This window comes from Octodon degus, unplaced genomic scaffold (genome assembly GCF_000260255.1).
Source record: "Octodon degus isolate 3935 unplaced genomic scaffold, OctDeg1.0 scaffold00020, whole genome shotgun sequence".
Classification (NCBI taxonomy): Eukaryota; Metazoa; Chordata; class Mammalia; order Rodentia; family Octodontidae; genus Octodon; species Octodon degus.
In genome coordinates, this window is record NW_004524596.1 from 20,951,198 (window position 1) to 20,957,361 (window position 6,164).

Sequence of the window (6,164 nt, forward strand, 5' to 3'; positions counted from 1 at the left end):
TCCAACTTTAAAAAAAAGAAATATATTATTTCTTCATATTTAAGGTATTCATACTTTTCCTACCATCATCAGTGAGAAACTCTATTAATACCATGAAAGTGGAATGACAAAGGAAGGATTTACCATCCATGTAGGAGTCCAGGAAATATGAACAATTTGTTCATAAAAATTACTTTTACCTTCAGACCTGGCATAGTCCTGAGCTTCTTTGCAACTTTCCCACTTAATTAGATTGTGGCTGTATTCACACTCGGTTTTGTGGTCTGCAAGATCAGAAGAGAGCCCATTCATGATGGGCAGCACAGGTCCCATAAATCCCATGGACATTTAGGTTCTTCAAAGACTCAGGAGTGAGTTGAGTAAGTGGAGGGGGATTTTTTTTTTGCAGAAAAGAGCACAGATTCTTCAAAATTTCTAGTTTTCTGCATTGTGATTCACCTGTCTTGATTTGGGACAGATTACACACAGAATCCTAAAATTGTACAGATAATCTGAGTGATATTTAGTCCACAAGGTGATGAAGCTCAAATGGTGTAGCATTTTGTACTTTGCTGGACCAGCTGGAGAATCTTTTCCTTCTCTGACCCTCATAAAAAGCCAGCAGTTTTACAGGATGTTTTGTAACTATTTTTTTAAATAGACCACCATGCCTCTGTATTAGAGAGAAGTGGATTATAGCATAAATCCTATCTTTAATTGTATTAGGGTATCATTTTCTTCTCCAGTCCTCTGGGTTTCTAAAACTTGAATAAAATGGCAAACTGTTAATTTTTGTGGAAAAATTTTACTTTGGACCACATCTGCCTGATCAAATCATGTGTTACTTTGTGCTCTCTGGTATTATTGGCTCATGTTTATTAGCAGAATGAGCTCACTGATGCCTTATGGGCTATGAGATGACCAAGGTGCTGAGAAGTCAATAGGCGCAGAATGCAAACTGATGCAACCCTGATTTGCATGGTGGAGACTCGTTCCTGTCATGGATAAGTGGAAAAGAATTGCTCTGGTGACCTGACTATGTGATGAATGCACAGGAGTAGCACCTACCTGCAAGTATAGAGTTCTGTTGATTTATCACAGCAAAAAGACAAAATGTGAATGTTATATTTGAAGTCAATACCTAACTACATTTAAACTAATTCTAATTTCACTCTCCAAAGTACAACTCCCAAGGTACATACCATCAAACCCAATTAAATGAAGATGCATAGGAACTTCCACAGCTTGGTCTCTTGAGTCTTTGATGAATGTAATGTTGCTTTTTTTTTTCCTTCATCTTGAGGTCAGGAAAAGAACTCTAGAGACATCCCCTTACACACACACTAGAGAATCTCTTGCTTCATGTTTCAAGCAATTGAAGGATGCTTTAAAGTAAGCATTCAAGGGGAGCTGAGTTCTTCTTGTGTAATACACTGAGCAACATCGAGGTCCTAACCCTTCTATACGATATGAATGGGGTGAGAATGGTCAAGCTCAGAGGCATAAACATCTGCCTGGCAAGTGCAAGGTCTCGAGTTTAGTCCCCTGCCCTACATGTGCTCTTTGTTCAAGTTTTTTCAGTTTGCTATAAAGTATAAAGCAAGAAATTGAGCACAGAGCTGGGTTACTCTTATCATGAGATTTCAATCAGTTACTTAAATAAAATAAGATCTTTGACTACATTTCAATTCAGGTTTAAGAATCTACAATTGACTTAACCACTATTATAGATCCTGGAGTTAAATGAGTTATCTGAAATTCCATCTGTCTTCTTTCTAATGGTTATGTGTTGTTGCATGGTCTCTCTCACTTCTTCAGTCCTCCACACTGAATTTAATGCTTCCCTAAGGCAGGTGTTGCCAGTGATCCTGCTACATATTTGTCAGTTTCCTAACTTAAAGGACACAGTTGGACAAGCTGAAGTTAAGGTAAGAGGAGTACCTGGGAGTGGTTTTGGAAGTTCCTGTCGCCCATTTTTCTTTCACTGCCTGGTACATGAGTCATTCAGCATTAGTACGAGCACAGACAAGATCAGTCTTCTCTTATCAGTTACATTTGTGAAAAGTTAAGGAAGAAAGATGAACTCACAGACAAGTTCTATCTTACAACAAAAGGGCAAACCTGTAGGTTTAATGGATAAACAAGCTCCTAGGCTGAACTTATATAAGATCATCAAAGTCAGTGAATTAATGTGAAGCTATTTGGCCAGAGTATTGAAATCATAGCAACTGAAGATCCACATCTCTTATCAGCAGGGTGATCTGATGTTATCAGTTGGCAGGCTTGGCAATGAACACGATGACATAGGGCTTAAAAATATCTCAAGGAACCCATTCAGCCATAGTTCATAGCAGAGTACTTTTTTCCAAGGGAGATGCTGTACTTTCATACTATAAGATCACAAACTTCTACAGCATCTCATGGTATAACCACACTGTTTTGAAATGGTGAGGAAATGTGTTATTGTATTTGCCTGGGAGTGGCTCCCAGGATTAATTGAATTTTTGGGTGTGGAGTAATACACAAGTGACATGTTCAGCCATGGAGTCACAGATTTCCAGAGAACAAATGCTCAAAACTCATCTGCTGTAGCTCTTTGATTTCAGATTCAAAGATGAGAAAATACTTTTTAATCATCAAGTTGAACTCTGTAGCACTTGTGTACATTTTCCTCATTTCTGGGCTCCAAGGAATAGTGGAGAAACAAAAGAAAATACACAACCAAACACTGATATATAGATTTTTATTATTGTTACAATGAGAGCTATACAGTAGGATTAGATTTTAGGATCAGCAAAACTGAGAAAAGAAATATACTAGCTGTACAAATAGTTATGTTGTGTCTTATACAACACCAATGGGCATACAATTTTGGTAAACAAAAGTCAGGTGTTGGGTAGAGCAGGGAGATTCATTAAAGACAATTCTTGTCTAATACATCATGTTCTGCATTATTTTCTGTGCCATGTAACAATTATAATTGTTTAAAGAAACACACTTTTATAAACTCAGATTCTGTGGGCCAGAGACACATGTATGGTTTCATCAGGTTCTCTTCAAGGCTGTAGTCAAGGGCTTAGCTAGCCTTAGGTCCGTATCTGGGCTCAGGGAGGCAAGGATGTACGTGAAACCTAACCAGATTATTGGAAGACTTCATTGGGGATGGCTGTGGAAGTCAGCCACCTGCTTCTTCATAATGAGCTCAGCAGAGTGTGGCAGTTACCTTTGTATGCCATCTTGGAAGATGCTTTGGAATAAATTAATGTTTGAACTGGTAAACTTTCCTTAATGTAATTTTGCTTCCTTAACATTAGTGTGCCTCATCCAGTCCAATGAGGGAAAAAATGTTAACCTTCCCATTAAGAAGAAGTTTTTTTAACAAATGGCCACCAGACTTTAACTATACCCTTGGCTCTCCTGGGATCCTACCTCTGGTCCCCAGTGTAGACTTCTGCACACAACTTCCATAAGTGGATGAACCAACTCCTTACAACAAGTTTCTCTCTCATAGCAATGTGTGTATATCATACCTCTCTCTCTCTCTCTCTCTCTCTCTCTCTCTCTCACACACACACACACACGCACACTATTTCAGCTTCTGTGAGAGTTCTGATGAGGGACAGTCAATTACAGAGATGTACTAAGAGGCATGTCTTATGTAACACGCAGTAGGAAAGAGAGTGCCCATCAATCGCCTTGTCACAGTCTATGGATGAGAAGCAGGTCCTAGATTCCATTTGTGTTCTGGGAGTGGGCATTCTAAAAGTACATGGTACCAGGCAGTTAGGATCCAAAGTACTACCTGAAAGTCTGCCTGCCACATCCTTTGACTTTGTACCTAAGTCTCCTTGCATGTTGTGTCAGCATGGGAAAGGGATGTTCACATGAGAGGAGCCGAATCTGAAGCCTCAGTGATGATGTGCAGGGATTGTCTATGGCACACAGGAACCTACAGATGATGGTGAGAGTGGTCTGGTAAGGGGATGGATGAATCTCTGTGCTGACAGAGTGTGAGAAAGAGGAAGTCAAAGAAAAGATCCACTCTCCACTGAAATGGCTGAGGCTGTTACTACCCTCAGGGCTCAAAATACAAAAGTGCTATGAGGCTTGAGGATTTTGAGTTGCAGAAGGGATGGGAATGAATTCTGCCAGATGTTCTCAGGCTTGACAGATCACAGATCCAGCTAAAGGATAAAAGGAATCCATTTCCACCACTGTAATTTCTGAGCACACCTAGGCTATGATGTGGCTATTCCTATCCAGGCCACCCGAGCTGGGATGTGGAGGTCAAGATAGCAGGAACAGAAGGTGTTGGCAGTGATATAAGGAGCACCACACCTGGTGGCACTTGGAGCAATTGCTAAATTCCCATCCCTGGGGACAGAGGAGGACTCTTGTCATTTTTACAATATGTTTGAATAGGAGCTCCCCCTCAAAACTTAGGCTTGCTGCCAACAGTGGTATAACCTACAAACCCTGAATGATACTTCTCCAGGCTGATGCAAAATACAAACATTTACTTTGCAGGACTGTGATGAGGAAAACAGCTCATAAGCATTTATAGCACATGAGTACTCTCTAAATTCCAGTTTCAATTTCGGTGGGTAAAAAAAGTATCCAACCACTTACCTATATGATATTGCTGGTTTTTGATTTGTGATTGTCCAGTTGACTAAAATCGTTTCACTTAAACTAGGATTCAGGCCAATTCAGATAGACGAAATAATTAGTGGAGATTTCTTCTTCTAGTCTTATTTCTAGGTTTTCATCATGGTCTGTGTGTGACTGGAAATCAGTGGAAAGATATGGCAAAACACATGCAAGCCAAGATACACGAGAGGGGGAAGTTGCTCCTTACACAAGTATGTAAGGGGGGGAGTTGTTGGGAGCTTGCTCATTGGTGTTAGATGAGAATTGCAAGACAGATTTGCTGCATACCTTGAACTAGTACTATGCAGAAGAAAGTATAATTCAAGACTGAACGGAATCTTTCTGAAGGAGATAAAGCAGAAAAGTATTCAAGGCATACTGGAGAATTTGAGGTATAACCAATGGCCAACTGAAGAGGAAGTCTGGAGATAAATAGAGTTTAACTCATTGGCAAAGCAGTCAAATCCTCCAGTCAGGGCATGCAGGCATGGCTGTCCTCCTATGAAACATTATGGGGCTCCATAAAACAAAGCCTCACACTTGGTTTAATCTTCTGATATTGGTCTCCAGAAACTGGTAATAACTTTTTTAAATAATGGCTCCTTATTTCTCTTTAGACTAGGCCCAGCAAATTCTGTGACTACAGAATTCTCTGACTATAGCAAGTTTTGGGCTTCAGGGCCCAGGCTTGTGATGAGGGTGCAGGACCAGAGCAGGGGTTTCCAGCTGGGTGGGTTCACAGCTCTCCAGTGAAAAACAGTCATATGTGGCACTGGGAGCTGGAAAATATGCAATCAGCCTAGAACATTCTTCTGTTAAGTGTTCAGAGTCTAGGATTTACCAAATGAAGGTCTGCAACCAAAGATTTGTATCTGTTCTGCTTTTATGGATGCAACTGTTGAGTTGGGTGGTTCTTTAATTTTTTTTTCTGTTCTCCCTTCTCAAGCTTCTCAGAAATCATTGTGAATCTGTTTATTAGTCTTCTTGCCAAGCTATCAAGATAATTAAATTAAAGGAAAGAGTACAGACATTTGAAGGGGCAAATCAGTTTTAAACACACACACACACACACACACACATACACACACAATTTTGTGTCAGTACCTTAGAAACAGAATTCTATCCCTCTTGGTGAGGTATATAAAATGAAGGCTCATTTAATATGTAGCACACCATTCTGTACATAGATTTGTCTAATATTTTATGTAACCCAGTCTTGCTCTTTGAGTATATTTTTAGGCAAGTTTTTTCCAGAGGCTTTGACATTGCCTGCTAAAGACAGCTTTGGAAAAGTGTACCTAGGCATCTTGAATAAAAAAAAATGAAACAATCAGGTTTACTTATTTAATCATTTACTATACAGATGATTTCAGGTGGAAATTCAGTTCCATAAAATTATGGAACTATTTTGAAAAGTTGTAATATTCTTGAAAATTACTGTCTGAACAGTCTTTTTCTAGGGTCTCTGTCTCTCTGCTTCTACCTTTCTCTCTCTCTCTCTCTCTCTCTCTCTCTCTCTCTCTCTCTCTCTCTCT